The following is a 27,616-nucleotide window of genomic DNA, read 5'->3' as shown; positions in this document are numbered from 1 at the left end:
TATGTATAAATGGTGTTGAAAAATTCCACAAAATGTGTGCAGTTTGAGTCCTCTTATGTTATCAACATGCAAATAAAATTACTGTTAAATGGAAATTTTCAAGCGACTTATAAGTGGCAAATATATATAACTCTGCAAAGTGATATAAATTATGTATTATGATACTATGTGGCTGCTAGCATTATGAGTTCATGCTGTTGTCAACAGGAATTGACTGGTTCAGACATATCATAAAATTTAACTCAAGAGGGTCCAAGTGTTTTTATTGAAATAGGTCTAAGGGGATTTACATTTCGTTTCAAAAATAAAATCACCGTAAAGAATTATCCAGAAATCGAGAATATTTTTTCACTGATATTATTGTTATAATTGATTTTCTCGGTGCTATGTTTGTAGGATATTTTAAAAAGACTTTGGATACCTTCGTTGTGATTCGTTTAAAACGGCATTTCTCCTTTGTTTTACTTTTTATAGCTTCTAAGAACTTCTATACCTTTATTGAGATATGTAGAGCGTTGTAAATAAGATGTTGTGAAATGATGATAAATATCAGCCTATTTTAATCAGAGTAACGAACTAAGCTCCCAACTAACTGATACTAAGGATTCATGCTCAGAAATGCTATCTTTTTGTTTTATCAATATTTTTCATCAGTTAGGATATATTTCTTGATTTTGAGTTAGTCGATCTAATACGGGGAAATGGAGGACGACAAGATTTCTTCATTTGAAAACTCTAGTTTTTCATTTCACAAAATAGATTTTGTTTAGGAATCCAGGGGGTTATTTGAACTTAACTCAATAATCTGCATTTAATGATTTCAATTTTATTTTCAATTTTAGTTATAATGCTTCATCGAAAACAAAAATACCGAATATAAATTTTACTCGAGATTTGAGGAAGATATATCTAGTCTGATTAGTAACGGTATTTGTAATATAACATAATATAACCATAAATATTCATCTAAGTGTAGTAATTAATTAAAGGGATTTAAAATGAAATTTGAAATGTAATGCTGATTTGAGGTTTTGTTAGTCTTTCTATTATTCAGGCTTTGCAATTTCAAGGATTTACTAAGTTTTTTCGAACAAAGACTGAGAATGAAACTAAATATTTTCTTTGGACACCAGTTTTGATCGCTCATTCATTACTCTGCCTTTGATTCCATTAATTTCAATGTTCACTGAGTTAAACTATTATTTTAACCAAAATGAAATTATCGTGTTTTCTACCTTCATCATTTGTTCAACATTAGTCAATATCAATTATGCATTTGTATTTCACTTAATCGACCTACAATCCTACATCAGTCTAACTAAATAATAGATACATTTCACTGATACCAAACTTTTGTTCTTTATGAAATAAGGCTCTAATTGTTCATCAATTAGTTTCTATAATTACACTCAATATAATCAAAATTTTAGAGTTATATTTTATCAACTAATTATTCAACAAGTAGATCGAATAATAACTGTGTGTGTGTGTGTGTGTGTGTTCTTTGATTACCACGAATTCTCAGCTTACATCCAGTATTCCTCAGAATCTGTTATATCGAAAATCAATCCCACTATCCACTCACGGTTAAGCTGAAAACCTAATATTAACTTCGTTGTATTCTGTGGAACAAATATATTTCTTTTATCTGAGAAGCTACAAACCATAGTGTTAAACATGAATGTATCAATAATATTCTTTTAGACTATTCAAAGTACTATGCACAAGGGTTTTTGAAGCCTTCTTAGGTAGAATTATATAAATATATATATATAAAACAATCCTTATTAGCTTTGCTCCGTAGGTAACCTATGCGTAATGAAAATATAAAGAGGGTTTTGATTCGTTTAAACGTGTTCAGCTTGCTTTGCTTCCATAAATTTGAACTGTTGTTATTTGGCTGTTTTTGTTTTGTTTTTTTAATATTTTGTGTAGTCTAACTCGTTATTCATTTGGAAATAAATGACGTTTTGGATTACCATAGCAGCTTTCCATTTTTAGATTTCCATAGCTTATTTTAAAAACATTAAATGATTAATAATAATCATTTAATGTTGTTTAATATGCCTAGTGCCCTTAAAATGTCAGGATTTGATCACTTTACAATATTTTCTCAAATTTAAAAATCCAATAAAATGCTTAAAATTTAGAAATCCAATAAAATTCTTAAAATAAAATATGTTGATCTAATTGTGCATACATGTAACATAGGTTACATGTAACAGATAACCACATAATTCGTTTTAAAAAAGTAGATATTCTAGTAATTGCAGCAATGTGGTTTTAATAAGAAGCAGGAGGCTACTGATTTGAGTGAAAAAAGCACATCTGAGCGATTAGTATATCCATTCAGACACTAATAATTTTTTATGTTAATCCCCGGATTATGACCTTACGTAATAAATATTTTGCGACCATTTTTTCTCCCTTTTAATCCATGCTAACTCCGTTGCTGCTAAACAATCATTTTGATCTCTTTCTCTGAATTACAACGTACTTAAAAACGAACTCTTCTTCTTAATTTTCTTCTTCTCCAGATGTGTTCGCTTTTCTTGCTTTTGCCGTAACACCAGTTGTCTCTCGGTAGGAAAATTTTAGGTTTTAATAAGAGTTTTAATAAGTTTTAATAAGTAGGTTTTAATAAGAAGCAGGAGGCTACTGATTTGGGTGAAAAAAGCACATCTGAGTGGTTAGTATATCCATTCAGACGCTAATAATTTTTTATGTTAATCCCCGGATTATGATCTTACCTAATAAATATTTTACGACCAGTTTTTTCTCCCTTTTAATCCATGTTAACTCCGTTGCTCATAAACAATCATTTTGATCTCTTTCTCTGAATTACAACGTAGTTAAAAAGATACTCCTCTTCTTCCGTTTTCTTCTTCCCCAGATGTTCGCTTTTCTTGCTTTTGCCGTAACACCAGTTTTCTCTAGGTAGGAAAATTAAGCGAACTACAGCCACGTAACCTCAGCTTGATCTCTATTTTTCGTCTGCTAATCTATCAGGAAAAATAGTATCAAGTATGCGATGAACTTTTTCAATGTCTCTTAAACCAGAGTCTCAGATTAAGATGTAATTTTGTGTTTCAGGCTGAAAACAAGTTTGAGTGAGAAAACCTACTTTCAGGATGAAAAAGAACATTCTCCAGATTTTTTAAAGGAAGATGAACGTCTCTGTCTTAAATAGAGATATAAGGTATTTGCTTCACAGGTATTCGGTTGTTTCTCTGCAAAAGAAACCAATGAATTAATAGATTATTAATATTCAATTAAATCTTTTTAATTTTTTTTCGACACCGTCGTAACATTAATATGCGTGTAATTGAAATAAAAAAGAAGGTGAAGAAAAATCATTCAAACAAATGAATCGATCAATCGACCGTGAGATGCGGTGATTGATTCATTAATGCCCTTGGGGGTGATGGATAGCAACGCAAAGCTGAACCAATGAAGTTTAACTGAGGTTCGGCTGTTGCTCTTACCCACTTGGGCGATGAGTTTTTGAGTTCGCTCTCTTAAGGTTTTTGCCTTAAGGGAGCACTTTGAGTCTCCGGGGAAGGTGTTCTCCGGCACGGCCCGCTGAGGGGCTTTGTCGGTGAATTATTTTCCTCGGAATTTGAGCGGTTCTGCTCAGTGGTCGGGGAGCCCGTCACTGAGTGGAACCAACGCTGAGATTAGGACGGTCTTTCGCCCACTATGGAGTGGCCTAGAGATCGTCCGTATTTTTGAGATTTCACCTTTACTTACATAGTCGGTGATTGATTTTATATGAGATGCCCATATAGGGTAACGGATGGCAATGCTGAACCAATGAAGTTTAACTGAGGTTCGGCTGTTGCTGTTATCCTGGGTTAATGAGTTCGCTCTCTTAGGTTTTGCCCTAAGGGAGCACTTTGAGTCTCCGAGGAGAGTGTTCTCCGGCACGGCCCGCTGAGGGGTACTTGCCGGTGAATTATTTTCCTCGGAATATGAGCGGTTCTGCTCAGTGGTCGGGGAGCCCGTCACTGAGTGGAACCAACGCTGAGATTAGGACGGTCTTTCGCCCACTATGGAGTGGCCTAGAGATCGTCCGTATTTTTGAGATTTCACCTTTACTTACATAGTCGGTGATTGATTCATTAATGCCCTTGGGGGTGATGGATAGCAACGCAAAGCTGTACCAATGAAGTTTAACTGAGGTTCGGCTGTTGCTCTTACCCACTTGGGCGATGAGTTTTTGAGTTCGCTCTCTTAGGGTTTTTGCCTTAAGGGAGCACTTTGAGTCTCCGGGGAAGGTGTTCTCCGGCACGGCCCGCTGAGGGGCTTTGTCGGTGAATTATTTTCCTCGGAATTTGAGCGGTTCTGCTCAGTGGTCGGGGAGCCCGTCACTGAGTGGAACCAACGCTGAGATTAGGACGGTGTTTCGCCCACTATGGAGTGGCCTAGAGATCGTCCGTATTTTTGAGATTTCACCTTTACTTACATAGTCGGTGATTGATCTTATCTTATATCTTATATGAGATGCCCATATAGGGTAACGGATGGCAATGCTGAACCAATGAAGTTTAACTGAGGTTCGGCTGTTGCTGTTATCCTGGGTTAATGAGTTCGCTCTCTTAGGTTTTGCCCTAAGGGAGCACTTTGAGTCTCCGGGGAAAGTGTTCTCGGGCACGGCCCGCTGAGGGGTACTTGCCGGTGAATTATTTTCCTCGGAATATGAGCGGTTCTGCTCAGTGGTCGGGGAGCCCGTCACTGAGTGGAACCAACGCTGAGATTAGGACGGTCTTTCACCCACTATGGAGTGGCCTAGAGATCGTCCGTATTTTTGAGATTTCACCTTTACTTACATAGTCGGTGATTGATTTTATATGAGATGCCCATATAGGGTAACCGATGGCAATGCTGAACCAATGAAGTTTAACTGAGGTTCGGCTGTTGCTGTTATCCTGGGTAAATGAGTTCGCTCTCTTAGGTTTTGCCCTAAGGGAGCACTTTGAGTTACCGGGGAAAGTGTTCTCCGGCGCGGCCCGCTGAGGGGTACGTGCCGGTGAATTATTTTCTTCGGAATGAGCGGTTCTGCTCGGTACTCGAGGTTCACTGAGTAGAACCAACGCTGAGATTTGGACGGTCTTTCGCCCACGAATCAGTGGCCTAAAGATCGTCCGATATTTTTGAGATATCACCTTTACTTACACATACGGTGATTGATTTTATATGAGATGCCCATATAGGGTAACGGATGGCAATGCTGAACCAATGAAGTTTAACTGAGGTTCGGCTGTTGCTGTTATCCTGGGTAAATGAGTTCGCTCTCTTAGGTTTTGCCCTAAGGGAGCACTTTGAGTCTCCGGGGAAAGTGTTCTCCGGCACGGCCCGCTGAGGGGTACTTGCCGGTGAATTATTTTCCCCGGAATATGAGCGGTTCTGCTCGGTACTCGAGTTTCACTGAGTAGAACCAACGCTGAGATTTGGACGGTCTTTCGCCCACGAATGAGTGGCCTAGAGATCGTCCGATATTTTTGAGATATCACCTTTACTTACACATACGGTGATTGATTCATTCAATCCAATACCCTTGGAGGGTAATGGATAGCAATGCTGTAGCTAATGAAGCTCTAACTGAGGCTCGGCTATTGCTGTTACCCTCCTGCCATGATCAGAGCTTTAATAATAGCTCAATAACCTTATCCCTACACTGTCCACTACAGATAACGGGGAATATGAAAAGCATTCTTGCTTCGCCCCTTTAAGCCAGTCCTTATAAGGACTATAAAAAAAAATCATTCTAAATTTCATTCTAAATTCTACGAGAGTTAGCAGATTTCTCATTATTGTTATTATCTGAGGATACTCTCTAGTCCTCTTTTATAGTGATAAGGAAAATGATAGGGAAAAACATGATGGGTTCAGATAATGTTCAATGACACTGTCTGTCTAGAAAATCAAGAATGATGTAAAGCTCTTCACTAAGACATTGTAGTATCTAATTTCATAGACGTTTCCTTTTACAATGTCCCATTTTCACCGAAAATTTCTTCTTTCTCCTTCTTCTCCTAATTTGACAATGTGTTGTCCATTGAAAAGCAATCATATCATTTTACTTATAATATGATTGCTTTCTGTAAAGTTCTGTAATTTAATTTTTGGATCAAATACTGTTGATAATCCAACGCCCTCACAAGATTTTCACCAACAATAAACTATCTACCTTTTAAACTTTTGCCAATTATTGTACATTTTGATCCTCTGTGTTTAATGCTCTGTGTTACGGATATAATGTGAAAATTCATTTCTCTATAGAAGCCTAAAAAAATTTATTCTCAAAATCTCTCCAGCAACTCACGCAAATCAATCTCAGAATTTTTTCAGGGGCAGTTAATAAACAACTTATTTTTTTATCCTTTTTTTCCATTGTGTTATACCAAAAAAAAAGACAACTTTTTCCTTTCTTTTTAAAGCTCAACGTTTACCTTAAATGCTTATATCTTTGGCATTTGTCGATTCCCGCTAAGTAGAGTGTTTTCCTCCCTTTTTTTTTGTTTCATTGTGATTACCAAAGTAACAAAAACAACAGAAGGAATGAAAGGAATTTACTTCTTCAAGGTAAGTTATTTGTAGTTGTTGACCCATTACATGGTTCTCATTCGCTTAGCACCCAAGGCTACTTGAAAAGGCCAAACTTCGCAAATTGACACATACCTCGCAGGACTACACAACACTTGTCAGTTTTCTGACGTCTTTATGCATTAAGAAGTAAAAACACAATTCCTGCTTTGCGTTAGTTTTAATTTCTATAGAGCATTTTCAATTTTGCTGACATGGAAAATGCATTGTTCATAGTACTGTTCTTTACAAAACTTTATGAAAGGAAAGAATATATGTCACAAGACTGAAGATACATACAACTGTAGATCAATGGAAAATGTGCATCGTAACTCACCGTCTCGATTTTGTTATACATTTTTATTTATTTCTATTCAAAAGTACCATTTTTAATGTAATTAAACAGTAACTGTAATTTTATACAGTTATGGTTTCCGATCACAGCCATTGTATTTGTGAATGTTTTTTAAAAAGAAAATATTAATTAGGAATAATCATTCACTCATAACAGCTTGTTAGGAGTTTATGTCGGCCGTTTTCGTCTAGAAATTTTAAGAGCGCTAGTCATATTTTTCATCTTATTTACTTCGTTTTCAGAAGTTGTTGTTTGTCTCTTATTTCAATGCAAATAAAAGAAAGAAAAATAAATAATAATGATGTATTCTAAATTATATTATGTATATGAGTTTAAAATATTATATTTACAAAATTTTAGAGAGCTTAGAATAATAATATAATTATAAAGAAAGTAATTTTTTGTATATAAAGAAATATAAATTTGACTTGCGCCATCATTATTGCTGCATGTGAGTAAGGGTTAAGAAAAAAGTCATTTTTAGGACTTCCAGGGTAACAAATGGCAATGCTGTAGCCAATGAAGTTTTAACTGAGGCTCGGCTATTGCTGTTACCCAGCCATGACTAGAGCTTTTTAGCTCAATAACACTCCATCCACACAGATTTACTTCATTCAGATGACGGGATAAAGAGTCAAGGACTCATTCCATCGCCCAGTTCTTATAAGAACTCATTATTGCTGTTTTCTTCCGAGGTCAAACTGTTGTTGAGAGCATCAAATTGGTAATACGAGTGTGAAGATGGATAAGAAGTTGAAGATGTGGTTGCAGCAGCAGCACAAGATGATAGAACGGTAAGTTACGCAATAATTAAGGGGAAAAAAGCAATCGGTGTAAATCAGGAAAAATATGGAATATTTTTTTGTATCTGTAGATACATCATTCGGAACTTGATACAAGTTGCAAATATTGATGAATGTGGGTAATGCGTTTAATTAAAATTCATGTTTCTTTCTTTGTATGGAAGAATTGGCTACTGTTTATCGCATATAAATACAGATTTAACTGTCAACATTTTTTCATTGTTTTCTTTTCATCTATTGTAGTTCAGCGAATAAAATAAGTTTTAGTTTTAACTTTATATTCTTACCAGTCAATGAAAATACCGTAAATGAAAGTCGCATTATCCATTAACTGGCAGCAGAAACAGCTGCCACTTGTGAGTCGACAACTTTGATATTCGTTGAGAAATCTTGATTTTGTGTAGTTTGAATTCTGTCACTTCAGATTGTTTACTTCACACGGTGAAGCAGATTTATTTTTTATCACTTTTTTCCTTCCTTCAACCATTTCCATCAATGACAGGGAATTCACTTTTACGTTTTTATTTTCCAGTGTAATTTAAGCCTAGATGTTACTTCTTTCAGTTGGATACCTTCACATTCGCGTGAAACGAATTGTACACTTCTTTATATCTTTTTTTTTTTATATATTTACGATAACCTGTTGGTCGTGTGTTAATAGAAAGTTCAGCCAGAAAGCTCACGTACAATATATTTCTTACTGAATTCGTGTTTTAACGTTTCGTCTTTTTTTTTTCTGCTGACAAGCACGTAAACAATTTCTTAATGCAATCGTCAACTCTGACATGACTGTGTGGCTTTCTTTTCCCAGTAAATACGTGCTAGAAAGAGAATTTGATCGTGTATCTAAAGTTGTAGAAAATATAAAAATAAAATATATAAAATAGAAATGCATTTTCTTCTTAAAACTTTCTATTGTATTCTTTATTAAGAGCATATTATCTGATTTTCAAGTCACATCATTTATCTAAATTTTTAATTTCGTTCTAAACGATTTCTGTAATAATAATAATGGTAAATACCTGTTGGATTTCTGCTCAGCACATGGACTGGTTATTACTAACACAATGTTTGAACATAAAAATGTGCACAAATTCACATGGCGAGAAGAGGCAAGGAATAAGAAAAGTCTCATTGACTATGTTATTTTTGATAGTGGTTTTCTCCCTGGTGTAGGGAGAAAACATCACTATCAACAATCACTATCAACAATTTCAAATCCTCTGTACACTCTGGTGTACAGAGGATTTGAAATTGGAAGTGATCACTATTTAGTCTTGAGCAAGATATTGAAAAGAATAACATGTAAGAAAGTTTTAAAGCGAATAAAAGTTGAGCAGCTCTCAGATGTGGACTATAGACTAAAATAAACAAAGATTATCGAAGAAAAAATGAAAGAGTTTGAGAACAGGAACCAAACATTGGAGATTCGGTGGCAAGCTTTGAAGAAAACCCTGATTGATTCAGCCAGAGAGGCATGTGGTGAGGTTGTCCAAGGATAGAAAAATCAGAACTCCATGGTGGACACAGGGAGTTAAAGAGGCAGTGAAGGAAAAGAAGAAAGCATATCAAAATTTCCTGGCAAATGTCAGCTTTTGCTCTTAGAGAATACATAGACAAATGTAAGAAAGCGAAATACTGTGTAAAACTAGCTAAACAAAACTCATGGGAGGACTTTGGTAAGAACATAGAAAATAAATATCAAGAAAGAGGTTGTTGAAAAAGCTTAGAAATGGAGGAACGTGTGCTGTAAAATGAGTTAGAGATGATAAAGGCGACATGAAAACGGGAGTAAAAGATATCCTTGAAGTATGGAGTAATTACTTCGAAAAATTTCTGAATGAAACAAGCAGTGATAGCACAGTCGTAAAAAACACTCAACAGGCATGCAGTCAGGATACATATCCATACTTGAAGTAGAAAAAGCCATCAAAGGCTTGAAATGTGGAAAGGCAGCAGGAGTACACGAAATTCGACCAGAGATGCTGCAATATGGTGGTATAAAAGTCTTACAGTGGCTGCACTGCATAGTTCTGAAGGCCTGGACAGAGGGACTAATACCTGATGATTGGAGTAGAGCTCTGATAGTACCCATATATAAAAAGGGAAATAAAACTGAATGTGAGAATTACAGAGGTATTTCCCTATTGAGTGTTCCTGGTAAGATATATGCAAGTATACTTGTGAAACGGTTGAGAAGAATTGTGGAAGAAAAGCTTGGTGAAGAACAAGCTGCATTCAAGCCAAATAGAGGCTGTCAGGATCAGATCTCTTCACTTTACGACAAATAGTTGAGAAATAATGGGAATATAAGGAAGATCTGTATTTAAGTACAGGAAGTACAGGACTTCCTTCAATTTTCCTGACAACCTCTCTGCCAGGTTGGCAGGAAAACGACTCAGAGAAACACCAAGATATAGGTGGATTGATACGGTACAAAGTGCCTTAGACGATAGAAATATAAGATCTGATAATGTTGGGGTCTTGAGAAGTAACAGACTGATTTGGAGGAAAATTGTAGATAGGAAGTTAGTAATGATGTAAATTTTTCGTGTAATACTATCATATCCTGTGCTCCCCTTGAGGGTACATGTCAGGAATTTGATGATGATGATGATGAAGATTTCTGTATATATGCACTTTGCAATATTGAATGGGAGCAAATTCTTTCACTAATATTCTTTCTTTCACTTTTTTTAATGTGTGGCTCTATGCGTAAGCATAATATGGAAGGATACCAGAATTATCAAATAAATAGACAGTGTACCTCGGAACGGACATGACCATATTACAGTTAAATTCTGAATACGAACGGTCATAATAACTCAATGTCGCAAATTTGGTGTGCTACATCTTTGAAGCCATAACTCTCTCTTTTGTTTTTATGCTGGATTGAAGTAAGTAGCCTTTATCTGAATTCGGTGAAATTTTATGCACCGTATTTTTTGACACATTGTAGGACTACATACAGTATAAACATCTGTGGTAAATGGATAAACCAATTCTGCCAGTATCGATGATCCATTACGCATGTGAGCAATTGCTACTCATTAGACATCAGAAGATTGGAAATTGTTGAGAAATGATCAGAGACTGATTTAAAGTGTATTATAGATCTATCATTACAGGAACAAAATTATGGATTCTGGATATAGCTGCTTTTTTCCATCACTACTTATGTATGCGAAACCTGGAACCAGAAGTCTGATAGGAAAAGGATAGCTTTCTTTCTTTAACCCGGAGACTATTAAGGAATCTCATGCACTAGAAGGCTGGTAAATGAATAACTTCTACAAATGATCGGCAGGACTTTAAAACTCCGCAAGAGAATTGGCAAAATACTGCTGAAGTACTTTAGACACTTAGAAAGAATGGAAAGGAGGTTTTTCAAAATAGCAACAGTGTTTAAAGTTTCTGCTAATGTAACTTATTGAAAAGAATTGAAGCTGTAATAAAAACCAACAACAGGACTACCTAGAGAAGATTCATGTGACAGAGTTTTTTTATTATGTCTAATCCATACAAGAAAGATTACAATACCTCAGTACTTATAGCACATCAGTACTCTGTATGTGCAAGAAAGTAAAGAGAATAGGAGGAATCTGTTTAAATGTTTTTTGAATAGCTGATGGTTGTAGTCTTTGGGAAAGATAGAAGTGAGAGAGATTATTCCATTGAACAGAGATAGATGAAATGAACGTGTAGGAAAGGAAGAAGTTGTTTTGGTAAGTTTGAAGTTGAACTCAAAATGGATCTTGACCATCAGCTGCTTTTGCTTTTACAGTTTTGAAAGAAAGTGGATGAAGGATAGTGACGAGTTCGACAGAGTTTTCATGAAATTACCTGTAAAACGGATAAAAACATAAACTGAATGTCTTGCGATGGACTGGGGGGTGACTTTTTGAGAGAGGAATCATCGATCAATCGAAAACTAAATACCGAGCAGATTGAAACTGTATCATTTAAATAAAATTTTCCATTTAAAAAATCCGGAATGGATGACGGGGAAAGATATTAATTCATACAACGGCATCACAGAGAGAGAGAGAGAGAGAGAGAGAGAGAGAGAGAGAGAGAGAGAGAGGAAAGAAATATGAAAACAAACAAATAACGAGACGTATGCTAAATCTTAGTTTTCTAATTAATTTTGTTTCACTCTTCTCTCGTTTCTGACTGGTTTAGTTCATATTAGGAATAAGCAATCGTTATGTGTTTAGCTTCTGCGAACTGTAAACCGAATGCAAGATGTTTTCATTAGTAAACTTTGTCATAAGAATAAACAAATCTAGATTCTTATTCAGTCTTTGAAATGAGCTTAGAAATGACGGGAAAAGGGAAACAAAACATTCCTACCGGACTGTTTACGTTATATTTTACAACAACATCATGTTGGTAATCATATCTGTTATTTATATAGTGGCAGATATTTATCCTTTTATATTACGACAGAATATGAAATTGTTTACTAATCCATTATTCTTTAAAGAGAATATTTGCATAAACATATATTTGCTTCGAATGCTAAGCTTTGCATCTGATCCTGTAATTTTAATACATGCTATATAAACCTAAACTAGCACGTACTTTCAGCCCACATATGAGCGTGGTATGCATTCGGTAAATGAATAGAATCCTCTCGCACTTGTGGCTTTGTTAGAGACGGAATGTCCTAGCACTTCGAGATATTCCTAGGTTATTGCATACTTACGAACCAGATGTCTGCTCCTCCCTTCCCCTCCAAGGAATGTTTAAAGAATTGGAGTAATGTTAGTTACTTTATAAACCACTTTTCTTAGACTAACAACCTTGACTGTTGTTATGTGTTGTAAACAACTCATTCCGTACCACTTCACTGCTTTAGCACTATGATAACATACCTCACTCATGCACCACCTGAAATGATTTATTTATAATGGGGAAGGGGGGGATAAATACATGCTGGTTTCTGAAATTCAGGGCGCCATTTGATAGTCTACCTATTGACTCGTTGTTTACGTTCTAACTAAACCTAATGTGATTTAGTTTAAATTCTGCGAAAAGAAAATGCCACTTAATAATATTCGACTGAACAATAACAATTCTATACATAATTAATTATTGCAATAAACTGATCAGACAATAATATGATGCCAACATAGTCAATTAATTTATCGACTATTAATTTATGTGTGTCTGGATACCTTCCTAAATACAATTTCGTTTTCTCCACATTCCCATGCAGACTCTCATGCACAACAATATCCTTATACTGCTTATAAGGACTGGCTTAAAGGGACGAAGCAAGAATGCTTTTCATCTTTCCCGTTATCTGTAGAGGACAGTGTAGGGATAAGGTGTTATTGAGCTGCTAAAGCTCTGATCATGGTAGGAGAGTAACAGCAATAGCCGAGCCTCAGTTAGAACTTCATTGGCTGCAGCATTTGCATCCATTACCGTTCAACACAACCAAATTAATAATTGAAAAAGGTGTATTATATTCTGAATCAAATTTTCTTTTTTTTTTAATTTTTTTTTATAAAATAACTTTTTATCTAATAAATTTTATTTTATTTTTATTTTTATTTATAAAGATACATCTTTTTGTTTTAAAAGTGAACAAAGTTTGGCAGTATCAGCGGTTCGAATATTTTGTTATTACGTAGGTGCTTAATACTTTAGTAATATACTAGAATAATTATTGCTTTTAAAAACTACTGGTTTTGTCAGGTAATATATAGTATTCCTCCAATCGCTCCGATTTTCCCTTAGTAACTAACCTCGAACATATTTTAAGTAGCTATATGTACAATAAAGAGTATATGGAAATGATGAATAACTTGTTCATTTAAATTCAAGTATTTTTATTGTATTATACAATAAAACGAGTACTGGAATCAATAGCATTCTTTCGTATGAGTGGTTGTGCGAGTCATATGGTTCTACCTAACTCGCGCGATAGTATGCGGCCAATCCGCGAATTAATTGTTATACTTGCACAATAATATAGCAGAAGGATATTATACATACAATTGAATTGATAGCCGTTTTTGGCATTTGTACACGAGATATAGAATTCCTTTTTTTTTCATTAAAACAAGCGGCCAGATTTAAAACAAAATGAAAGTGATTTATGAAATTTTAAGAGACTTTAATAACAAATGTTAGCGAATTCCCTCCAGTCAATGCAGAATTCTAAATATCAGGTTAAGTCTACTAATAAAGATATCTGATTGAAACCAAAACTGAACAGAAAAGGCATATTTCTGTGTTTACCTAAATCCCAAATTTCATTCAATTCTATTCAGCCAGAACAGAGTTGTTGCATTATGTCATTTTGACTCGACATGTTTTTTCCACTATGTGTCCCTAAAATAGTCCGGGTTTGGTATGAAATTAGAACAGCTTCCCACATTCATGTAAGGATTTAAAATACCAAGTTTCAATAAATTCTGTCCAACCAGAAAGCTGGAATAAGTTACATAATAGATGGAGAAAAGAATTAAGTGTTTACACATTTTGCTCACAATCACAAAATTATTCATCCTATATTATATTTCTTTGCATCCCAATTGCGCTTATTTTAATTAATTAATTTATTTTATTTATATATAAATTAATTAATTAAAATAAGCGCAATTGGGATGCAAAGAAATATATATAATGTATTTCTGGTTTCTTCTGCTTCTAGAATAAAATTATCATAATTTTATCATAACACTATTATCAAAACGTATTTGGATACCATTTCCTTAAGCTTGATAACAATGGGAATATACCACATACCGTTTTAAATCAGACTCACGTGACCGTAGTCAATATAATTAATCTAGTTTATTTCGCTGTTGCAAATTTTTAAGAAAATCTTGTATTTGAAATTTAGTTTTGATCATGTTTCTTATATGCTACTACAGAAATTTTATTTCTCCAAAATATAAGCAGCAAACAAAAAATACATGCAGCTGAAGAACTGAATGATAATGATTAGCTTAACTCAATATATATTAAATGAGTATTATGTATAATTAATATTTAAAATATATAGTTGCAAAATAAAACTTTGCAGTATGGTTTACTCTCTCTCTCTCTCTCTCTCTCTCTCTCTGTGTGTGTGCCATGCAGCATATGGGCAGAAAGAGAGAGAGAGAATCAAGTGAAGGACAAAAAATAAAATAAAGGTAATTGAACGGAATACACAGAAGAGTCAGTTTTCGATTTAAAGTTGTTCTATCAAGAGGATGTGATAAGGAAGATGGTTTTATATATAAAAAAGAACACAAAGGCATTTCCCATTTCCATATTTTTCTGCATTGCTTGTTCCTAATAGCAAGACTGAAAAGATGCTGTCCAGGATATATAAATGGAAGAAATAGAGTTCGAAAATAGAGTTCAGTTACGATATTCCTTGAACGATGCCGCTATGAAAAAATAAACTACTACATGAAATCGATTGAAGATCTCAAACCAGCAGATGAACTAACAGACAAACAAACTGCAGTAAATATGTAAAGGATAAGCACTGAAAAGAGGCAGGAAGGAAGGAAAAGTGATGTTATTGAACGCATATAATAGTATTCAATGTATCTAAATGGAAAGAGCTCTAACGAAGGAAAAATTGAAAGAGAAACGAAATAAAAGAAAAATTGAAGCAGGAAACACAGCCTTTCTACATTGTTGAAAACTACGGAAAATCCAGACATAAATTGAATTTTTTTCTTTGCTGTATATCAGAAACAACAAAGAATATCTATGTTAAATATAAGAGGTTTGCGAAGGCTAAATGTCGTACTTCTGAGTGGTTTACTCCTCACAGTGGACTGCAAGAAGGAAGTGGGTTTTTCTCCATTGCTGTTCCATCCGGTGAAGAATAGTGTGTAAATGATCAAAAAGGAGAACCAGCTGGTGTGTTTACATCAGGTGATGAAAACTGAGGAGAAAAGGCCAAGAGTAAGTTCGGCAGACTAGATAAGAGAAGATTTAGAATAACGAAACAAGTTTAAACAGTGTTCATAAAGAAAGAATATGGGAGGATTGAAAGAAATAGAGGCTATGACTCATCTGTACTAAACGTTTCCATGATCGTAGGTAAAAATAATGATGAATTAGCAAATGAATCATCATCAAAGTTTCTATTGGAACAGTTATTGATAATGAATTCCAAATTCCAATTGTTGAAACTAAAATATCTTTCATTAATAAAATATAGAGGTGTTTTGTGATACTTCATTAAAAATCACCAATATAGATAAAAGAGTGAATATTAATCAAAAACAGACATATATATATTTTACATCAATAGTTAATATAGATTCTCAAATAAATAACGCAAAATAAAATCGCACAAAATCGCCAGCTTGCTTTTAATTAGAACAGCATATAGTGCCAGTAATGTGATGCCAGTTAGCAACGTGACCATTCTTTATTATTATAGAAAAAAATTAATGTAGTAAACAAACTAATGCAGTGCACTCAACTTGCTTTTATAATATAGTGCATTTCACGCATAAACTTCAAATATAAAATTGTAAAATAAGTTATTCAATGTTGAGCACAACTGATTTGGGTATTCATGTTTTAATAAATGAATCTCACACTAATACACTCACACATTCGAGCATGGGTAAAAACTTTTGCAGTATATTTCATACATTTTGGATGCCGTTAATTGATGACACTATTTTATTTACTGGATTTAGCAATCTAAAAGAAATCAAAGCATTTCTGAGCATCTCGATAATGATTGTTTTTAAAAATTTGTTATAATGATCAGTGAAAATTCGTAGCGATTTGTTTTGTTTTTCTATGTTTGGTGGAAACGTTGAGTAATTTTAACATTAAAAGTGTCATTCACTCCTTTGTAATATGTCTTTCAGACAAGTATTTGAATTATTTATTATTATTGCCACTACTATTATTATTATTTGTATGCTTTATGCATGTTTCCAGAAATGTTTCCGAGATTGAGAAATCTCTCCACTCCGAAATATGCAGTTGATTAATTGTGTTTAAATGCTGCAGTTGTATTTTGATTGTTTCAATTTGTTTTCTTCATCTTATGCCTGTTGAGTTTAATAAATATTAAAATATTTTAATAGAATTGGAAAAACGTGCGATTTCGTGATGGGCATTTGTTCCTCTTTTTCCTACTAGAATCTTGAGATTTTTCTTACCCAGTCAAATAAAGAAACAAAAACAAACTAGTGAACAGACAAAACTGCTGAATGTAAATGATTGAGCATAATCTAACTTACTCTTAATTCTAAACAATCTACACAAACTCATCTTTTTTTATGAAAAATGTGATAATCTAGCAATTATTCATTTTACTCATATAATGAACATATATTTGCATGTTGAGATTTTCTCTTCCTAATACTAAAATCAAAATTCTTACCGGATAACACTTCGCACCATCTACTGGTCAAGCAGAAATATCCACCCTCTGCCCAAAAAGAAACCCAACTTTTCGATAATAGAAGAAATTAGTGGCGCCACCTGTTGTATCTTTTTGTTGTCGAAAGCGGCAACCTTCATTAGTGTTATATCAACTGTTTGTGACATTTGTTTCATTAGAAGCCGAGTTATAGTGCCACGAGTGATAAACAAGTTTGACGAACGGTCGGAAAATGAGTTTCAAACAGAGAGCTGCGATTGACTTTTGGGTGTAACTTGGTAAACGTTTTACCGAAACGCATCAAATGCTTCAAAAAGCATACGGTGATGAATGCTTATCTTGTACTCAAGTTTACGAGTGGTTTAAGCCAGTGGTTCTCAAACTGTGGGGCGCGACCGCCAGGGGGACACCAATATTTCGAAAAATACTTTTGTGATGATTTTGATGAATTTCATTGGATTAAAACCCCATTCGAAAATGCACCTGGGCCATCATCTCTGAACGTAAATGAGCAAGAACAACTCATCGATCTCACTAGTGATACTTCACTGAAATGTAAATTTAAGGAATTGTCTTGGTCAGAGTTCTGGATATATATTGGCAAGGAATTCCCAACTTTGAGCCAAAAAGCATTGAAGATCCTTATTCCTTTCGCATCAACTTATTTATGCGAGAAAGGCTTTTCTGCTTTGGCAGCTACGAAGTCAAAGTATCGTTCAAGACTGAATATTGCTAAAGAACTTAGAGTGGCCATTTCTGATATTACACCACGTTTTGATAAACTTTGTTCTGAAAAGCAGGCCCATCCATCACATTAGACTTTGACATTTAAATGTTTGATTATTTTTACAGAGAAAAATTAAATACTTGTTAGTTAAATACTGTTTCATTTCAATACATATTTTGGTTAATTGCAAGTGTTAAAACTAATTGTTATTGTAGGCCTAATATTGTGATATTTTAATTATTTCGTGTCGAAAACTGTTAAATAGTAGGTAGAAAACACAAAATAAACTGAATAAAACGGTACACTTAGTATGACTTCTATTTTGATAAATAAAATCGGCGGGGAGTGACAGTGTTTTCTCTTGTCAGGTGGGACTCAGAGTTAAAAAGTTTGAGAACCACTGAGTTAATGGATTACTAATTCCTTCGGTCATCTTCTGACATTCTTTAAATCTTTATTTTGTCAGTCAGAATCTCCTTTTCGTGGCAATATTTAATTCATTGGCTTGCTTTAAACATTTCGAATTTCATTTTCAGACATTACACAGTAGAACATTTTAGTAAAGGCTTGTTTGTATTTGAATTTTCTACTAATGGAAAGATTAGAAAGATTATATTATGAGGAGATTAAAAAACACTAACATAGCAATAAAACATTCAAATTGAAATCGCTGTCCTAACGAATGATATCATTCATAATTTACTGATGCTGAGACCGTGCATGTGTGCAGCATAATTTTTTTTTAAATATTATTATCAATATCTTATTCCGTGATTTGGCAAATTATTTAACAGCTGTACGAAGAAAAATAGGGAACATGTCGCAGTCAGTAAAAAAATACTTTTTTCTTTAATGCTCTCTCTCTCTCTCTTTCTCTCTCTCTCTCTCTCTCTCTCTCTCTCTCTCTCTCTCTCTCTCTCTCTCTCTCTCTCTCTCTCAGATTCTTCCATACTTGTTCATTACAAAGATATTACAAAGAGAGAAAATGCATGCAGACATAATTTATATACGCAGTTTCGTAATCTGGTCTTCCTATAACGTCTATGTAATAGTAAAATATAATGTTATACAAAAATGAATGGAAGATAAATGTATGGCTGAAAGAATTCGCTAATGTTTATGCAGAGAAGTAGATTAATTTTTAATTTCGAGTAGCACAAAAAAAGTTTTTATCTAAAAATTTAACGTAAACTTCAAAACAAGTCCATTAAGATTGAAAAAAGTATTAAAGAAGCTGTCTTAATACAATGTTTGTATCTTCTTTTTTAAAAGATCCGCATCATCTTTTCTCATAGATTATACACAGAATCGAAAGACTTCAACTTTTTTATTAGTCAAAGTGCAACTTGAAAGATTTATCTTTATATTATTTATTCAAACAAGAAAATTGAAAATTACATAATTCAGTATATGAAATATATTTTATTAATGCTACTGACTAGATAGAATTATGTAAATGACATATGAAGTAGATTAATGAAAAAAGTTAAAAGGTGTACAATAAAACTGTCGCATTGTCTGTAAATATTTCGAAGAGAAGTGACATCTTAAAAAAGACTAAAGAAATTATTATTCAATAAAAAAGCTAAAGAAATGTCTACTTTAAAATATTTGCAAACACTTATAAGTTTACTAAGCTGATATTTACTGAATATGTGTACTAGTAACATGCTACTTGTCAAATTTGTATAATGGCATTTTTCGATAGTCAAACACTCGATAACAAATGCCAACTGGTGTCTAGTGTTGATAATTTTTTTTAGACAGACAAAATTTTGAAAGCTGCACTCCTATATTTTTTTTCATTAGGAAAGAAGGAATAAAGAATTTATTTAATACAATACAATGCTTAATGTAAATAAAATTTAACACTAAGCAATGAGTATAACCCAAGAACATAAGCTCATCCGGGTTATAAAATGTATAAGAATTACAAAAATCAATATATAATAGCGCAGTGCACAAAAATATTGGCAAGAACAATATATAGGGATAAAATATTATGTTTGTGTGTGCACGCTAAATGAAAACACTAATCAATTGATTATTTAGCATTGGTTAATTTCTCATTTTATGCACTTATTCTAAAGAAAATTTTAATATTATTATAAACACTTAAGTACTCTCGAATCAGTATACTGTATGTGTTGATGTTGATCTCGTTTCGTATTATGAGAAGTAAGCCATTAAAACATTTTGGAGCCAAATATTATAGTGTTTGTGTATTATTTATTTTTGTGATTTTGGAATTAAATATTTGAAGCCTGGTTTTCTGTAGAAGTAACTTTTCTAATGCTTACGTACTGATTATCAGACTTTGGGCTTATGGCTGAGTGGTTAGAATATCCGCTCTGCAATCAACAAGCTGCGGGTTCGAATCTCCGTGTGGGCATGTATATTATTATTATTATTATTATTCCTAACACCTCCAAGAGTCCGAAGACTCATCGCGGGAGGACACCTACAACTGTCTTAACCTCTACTACGAATTATCTCAATTAACGCCATCTACCGCCCATCTCCACCACCACAACTAGTGTTTTTTGTCTGTAAATTGCGTGTGTATATTTATGATTGTCTTTAGATGGTACATGAATCTCAGCTGTGTGATACCATTGCCCCTTTCGAAGTGACTCTAAAAAGTTTTATGTTTGATCCCTGGAGCAGTGTTTCCGCACCAGGTAATAAAATGAAAAAAAAAAAAAAAAAGGAAAATCTTTACAATGTCACAAATATGAGATAATGAATATATATGTGATTTTTAAAAATATAAAAAAATTCTTAGTTCATCTAATGGTATGAATGTGCTATAGATTCACAACAAAAAGCCTTCGTCGGTAGGATCATCGTTAAAAAAAAACATTTAATAAACAAAACATATATCTCATATAAATAAGCCTTTGTTAACCAAGGAAAACCATAAAAATTGTCGTTAAATTCGCATAGAACGTTCCTTCCGATGTGGAATGTTTCTTCAAGAAACTACAAAACTCATGCTTTATTTTAACTAGTCGTCTTAGAATGATTGATTTTGTTAGCCATCGAATTTCATAGCGCAAAGCTCAACGGTTATTCCCCAATTCTTTGCACAAAGCAGTAAATAAAAAAGAAATTTAATAAAAGGCATGCTATATAATTTATGAACTTAACACATTGTTGGACAGTTGAGAAGACATTTTTTATCACGGCTACAGATGAGTTCAGTTGTGTCGTTTCTCAAAGCGTTACGGCTCAAATACGAGTATAAAGCATCTTGAAGTGGCACGATATCGATGGTATTGTACCTGTTACTTCTTGCGTGTTCTTTTGGCCGGTTTGTTTGCTTCTCCATAAGAAGCAAAGTATTTTTTTTAATGGCGAAAGGACAGCAAAGGTCATACTGCGCATACCAAAGGTTATAGCAGTCACATGGTAAGCCATTCATAAAACATGCATGCCTGCAGCGGGATTCGAACCATCCTCGACCTGTTAGTTGGAGAGCGGATACACCAACCACTCGCCAACCAGGACGGCAGAAGCCAACCTGATTCATCTTCTGTTTCTGAAGTTCTTTTAAAGGTTCTGTTTCTGAAGTTCTTATAACTTCGCCTTCTAGACGGGATTCAAAACTATTGTCAGTAACGATCATGATCTTTACAACCAAAGATCAAAATTCGATTGAAAATTACGTCATCCATTGTTTCCATTCAAAATGGTGTTTCGGTAATGATCATTTTATGCACTTATTTGATAATACTCCACTACAGATAACTCATAACGATAATTGATTATCATCAGCACCAATGAAACCAAACTTCAAACATTTCATACTACCAGGTGTAAGAAGTTCTGGCTTTCTTATACTCACTCACTTCCAGACTGCGCATCACATGTTATATTATTAGCTGTATTTCTCTTCAGCCATTTATTCATATTGGAGACTGTTTCTTTAAATACAGATTTTTTAAAAAACGTACAATACTTCTTCAAAAAAGCAAACATAAAAAACTATCAGAAGAAAGATTTAGGTATTGCGACCACATGTTTATTAAGATAAATAAAAATAAACAAACCCGACAAGTTTCGTATGTCGTTTGACTTATATCTTCAGGGGTTAAAAGTAACTAACATTTTAAACACAAGAAATGAGAAATTACTCAAAATAGTCCATTAGATGTTGTTGTGGCAGACTCACTGCCCCCCCCCCTCTTCCCAGCTTTAGCAAACCTATATATGGAAAATTTTGAAAATAATGCATTAAACAACTATCATAAAAAAACGAAAATTTGGCTTCTTTATGTAGACGATATTTTCATCATATGGCCAGGAACAACAGAGGAACTCACTGCGTTTGAAGATTATCTTAATAATCTGCACAACAACATCAGGAAGAACATAAAAAACTACCTTTCCTTGCCATCCTAATAGAAATTAATGAAGAAGAAAACAGATTATCTTTCTCCATTTATAGAAAACCCACCAACACAGGAAGATTTCTTAATGCTGCCTCACACCACCACCCCATGCAAAAATAGGTTTAATAAAAACCTTGGGGGATAGAGCTTACAATATTTCCAGCACAGAAGAAAAGCGGAATGAAACATAAATCATTATTTAACATATATCCTCAAAAAAAAAAGAAAAAAAAAAGGTTTTGAACCTAAGACAATCAAGAAAATTCTCAATATCACCTCCTACAAACATCTCACAAGCAAGATTTAAAGAACTCAATTACGCCTCCATACATCAAGAATGTTAAGAACGAATTGGCCAAATTACTATACAAGCATAACATTAAAGTAGCTTTTCTACCACTAGAAAAAAAATCAAGATTTATACATCCCCTCAAAACCTCCACATCACCTATTAAAAAAACCAGGTGTCTATAAAATTCACTGTTCCTGTGGCATCTGTAACGTAGGCCAGACGAGAAGATCAGGGAAATTCGTATGAACAAACATCAAAAAGACGTACAAAAAAAAGGAGAGAACACAAATCAGGCCTAGCATCCCACACAACTTCCACTGCATAAAAGCATAAAACGAAGATGTCTTATATTGAAAAGAACTGTTTCACAAGGAAATTTAAAGAAGCTGCAAATATGCTTAGAATCCCAACGCAATGCAACAAAACCAGGGCCTAAATTTTCACCAAGTTTGGTCAGCTTTCATAAAAAATATACCCAAGTCAGACCTCGAACAGAGCTAACGTGAATAACAGAGCATGAACATCCAGCATTGTTCAAACATAGCATGCATTAACGTATGTACCGATTCTTCATTCGGATGTTTTTAATTTGATGAACAGTTAGACCACCATAACAACATCTAATGGACTATTTTGAGTAATTTCTCATTTCTTGTGTTTAGTTACCTTTAACCTCTAAAGATGTAAATCAAACGACATACGAAACTTGTCAAGTTTGTATATCTTTATTTATCTTAATGAACATGTGGTCGCAATACCGAAATCTTTCTTTTGAACTGCTAAACCACAGAAACCTACGCCTACAGTAATAATAATAATAAAACTATGAGAAGCGAATTGTCTGGCTGGCGTCGAGCATGCGCAGCTATTCTCTAGCACGTCATTTATAGTAGCTTGATGTCACGCATGCTCAGTCTGTTAAACAACACATCCGGACTTTGCAAGTTATTAAAGTTGAATAATTCTAATTCTCTCTCTCTCTCTCTCTCTCTCTCTCTCTCTCTCTCTCTCTCTCTCTCTCTCTCTCTCTCTCTCTCTCTCTCTCTCTCTCTCTCTCTCTCTCACACACACACACACACACACACACATTTAACTGTCCTAGTGCTAAACCGAAACAACTAAAGCTTCAATCACTACATCCAAACAAAATTCAGAAGATCTTTCAGAATACGACATGAATTTTTCTGAATTATTCAGAAAAGAAATACAAACTGCAGAATGGATAACCAACAATTTTAGAAGTGCTGTCTAAAAGATATAAGCGACTACAGAATAATTAAAATGTTTATTGTGTTAGTTAGTTAAACGCAAATTACAACAGAGAGTCAGAGAAGAATGGAAACGTAGTTGTTGATGTTAATGCAAACTGTCAAAAACGATACTGCAAGAAGACTGATTTTACCAATTAGTATCAAAAGCAATTGCAAGCGACAAAGCATTCGGTATAGAATACAATAAAAGAGCCTTGGGAATTCGTATTAACTTAGTCGCAATAGTACTCTTTTGGAACAAACAGACTTCGTTGATAAATATGTCCATTACCGGTAAAATTAGTTTCAACTAGAGAAACAAAACAAGACAGTGTAAGGAAATGAAACATAGCAGTTGAAAGAGACGCGCGTATTTTCTGTTTACCCATCTACGGGCAATAGAGTGTTGCGGCATACACGATTTTCATTATCACTCCAGTTTCGTATTAACGATTGCTTGTTAGCGGTTAAGGATAAAATTAATGAACAGTTTGCGTTTACTTTAGTGACGTTCCGTTTTAGCGAAAGATAAGCCAAATATGTGTAAGTTTGCTTGAATTAATTAAATGGAAATGGTGCTTAAGTGACAGGAGAACTCATGCGAGAAACATCAAAATGATGCGGAATTAAAATAAATATTAAGCTTAGAACGTTAAACATCTTTGATCAAAACGAGCGATCGCAAATCTTGCAGAATTAAAATGTATTTACTAGACTATCGATTATCATTCATTTGTGTGTAGAAAAGTAAATAAAATGCACGTGTAGGTTAAACATAATATTAAATAATATTTAAGCTGAAAGTCTACCTGATTTAAGGTAATTGAAATGCAATGTACGGATGTTATTGACACACTCAGCTATCTTGGAAAGACTTATTTTTTATGCATATCAGGGGCGGCTCGTGCATAGGCACTGCGGAACTGCAGCAGCCCCAATTTTTTTGGATATATATAAATATATTTAGTAATTTATTTATATTTGCTTGTAATATTTAATTTTATCATTAACAATCCTATACAATTCTCTTATTTTGTATAAAAAATAATAAAATCCATGCCGTATTGCTACGCGCAAGCATATGCACGTCATAGTGAGATGCGAGCTATTAACGTACTGCGGCACTGTCCGTCGCGCAGTTCCTCTGTTGTTTATATGCAGTTTGCACCAGTAGTAGAGTGTTCATAGTGCTTATCGTGTTTACTCCGTCTCTTTAAATATTTGGACATTACAATTAAAGGATTTAATTGTAATGTCCAAAAATTGTAAATCCATTCCTTTACAATTAAAGGAATGGGTTTTAGTTTTAAGTAATTTTGAATTATACCAAACAGTATAATTTTATCGATAATAAACAATCTTTTTTCATGTTTAATTAATTTGTTTTTAATTTTTACGATAATTTTGATATTTTATCCAAACATGTATACACCGTACTTACAGTGTGTATGTGTATTTCAAAAGTTGCAGCACCTCCACGATTTCAAGCCACGAGCCGCCACTGATGTATATCAATCTCACACAAAAATGGCCATCATACCAATAACTCAACAATTAAGTGTGCTGGAAAGTGGTTACAGGGAAGAAAGGATTTTTTAATGTTTTGCGTTTTTTTATGTAAGAGCTGATGGTTGTATACATTGGAAAAATGCTATAGGGAAGATTACTCCAAAGAAAAGGGCCGACAAAATAAGAGGTGAAAACGTGGTTTTAATGAATTAGGATCTGAACCGTATATGGATTAAGGGACTTCCGGCAGTCTGTATTCTAACATAATTAGAGGAAAGTGAAGGAAATGGTAGCTAATTCAGTGGAACAATGTCCATACAAATACCTTTAGAAAAGACATAATGCAGAAATCTATGGGAAGGCGATTGGAAGGAGTCACCGAGAGAAGGATGTCATTTATTAAGCGGACGATCGTGTTCTGGATACACTCAAGCATTCTCAGAACTCTTGATTATAAACTAAACATCTCTCTCTCTCTCTCTCTTAGGAGGTATTTGAATTGTTCAGTGAACCATCTCAAATGTGAGAACAGTATTGTAATGCAGGAAGGATTTGGGGTTTTGTGAAGTGTTAAGAGTTGAGCAGAAGGAAAGTAATGTTTAGAACAAAATACAATGTCTACTTTTTTGGCCAGGGGACGGGTTGAAGAGGGTTGTACCCGAATAAGCCAAATGTGAAATTTGGAAAATGTTAAAAATCGGAATATTATCAAAAATAGGAGGAAGTGGAAGAAGATCTTTCTTCCGAGAAATAAAACTGGTTATTTTTGGTAGTGTTGAAATTCCCATGATTATCTTTACTCCGATGAGATTTGCGTGTTAAGACATTGAACACAGATGATAATAAAGTGTGAATCATTTGAACATTATAAGAGGAATTGCATGTATTGTCATCAACAAAACTATGAAGAGGAGTTTAGGTTAGCGAGAAAACGCCATCAATATGAGGAAGAGTGAAGGTAATAGTACTGGGCTCTGTGATATCGAGTGTTGATGGGAAAACATTAAGAGGAAACCCTCTATTACACGTAATGAATGATCAGAAAAGAAGCCACAATCTTCTTGATCAAATGAACTTAGCTCTTTAGCTTCATTAAGAGATTTGGAGATTACCATCTCCAAATCAAGTGATTTGGCTTTAAATTGAAGACAACGTGCAACATTATGAATACTACAGAAGGTTATGGAGGTACCCTTCAGTACTGATTTGTGTCTTATTTCCTCATGGTGGGGGTGGTGATGCAGCGCAGATTTATGCCTGCTTTTGTTCTTAGCGTCCTTGAAGTGTTCTGATTGGCATGCCTCTTCAGACCTTGTCTGTTCTAAGTAGTGTGAATCATAATTAGAACTGATCTTGTGGACATCTGATTATTGAGTGTCCGATGTGGAGGGTTCAGGTGATTAGAGATCTCGTTGATTGGATATAAAAAAAAATAAGAAACTTAAAATGTAGCTGTGGTTTATACAACATAGAATAGTCGGGCAGGTCTGGGCAGTTACACCGATCAGAACACTTCAAGAACATTGCTAACGAAAGAAGACACTCACAGCACATTACAACCGCAGCAAAACATCAAGTGGGCAACAAACAAAAATGCTCCACATAGATTACGTTTTTTTCTCAAGAGCGTTGAAAGAATTAGCTGAAATGATAAAATATCTCCTAGAGTGCCACAAAATATCTTTATCAAAGTTTTTAACTGTTATATAACTGTTTTTTAGTTTTTCATTTATTCATGTAATTATCCGAAGGAAATAAAACAAAAGAATTTCACAAAACCAGAAAATAATAAAAAAATAGTTTCTTATTATATGTGATACTTTATTTTTGTGGAAAAATACCGGAAAATATATTACTACCATGCCCTCTCTCCACAGACGCCTACTCAACGATACTTTCAATGAAAGTTGTTTATCGGAATGAGTGTACAGACATCATCAGATACCTTTTTCACTTTTTTGGGGGGGGGGGGGCGGGTGATGAATGGTTCAGTGCGTTGATTACAAACTCTCCTACATCAGAATTAATACTACATATGAGTGCTACGTTGGAACGCTGTATATACGAGTACTGAAGGCACGGATTCGAAATGGTTTTCCTTATATGGAACAGCGTTTTCTTCTTTTAATGCTTTCCGTTAGTATACATGACGATTTGCTACAAATATAGAACTTGGTCTCCATGATTTCTAATTTTCATATTTCTAATTCTTCTCAGAAAAATTTGAAACCAACACCACTTCTTGATAAATGGTGTAATAAAGTAAAGTCGAATGGGAAGATTGCTCGTCGAAGTGGCGTTCAGTTCTGTCGTGATGGATTCATGAAACGA

This window comes from Typopeltis vanoorti, chromosome 8, assembly GCF_054136105.1.
Source record: "Typopeltis vanoorti isolate ZY-2024b chromosome 8, IOZ_Tvanoo_1.0, whole genome shotgun sequence".
Classification (NCBI taxonomy): Eukaryota; Metazoa; Arthropoda; class Arachnida; order Uropygi; family Thelyphonidae; genus Typopeltis; species Typopeltis vanoorti.
The sequence above is the reverse complement of the archived record's forward strand: the minus strand, read 5'-3'. Positions refer to the sequence as shown.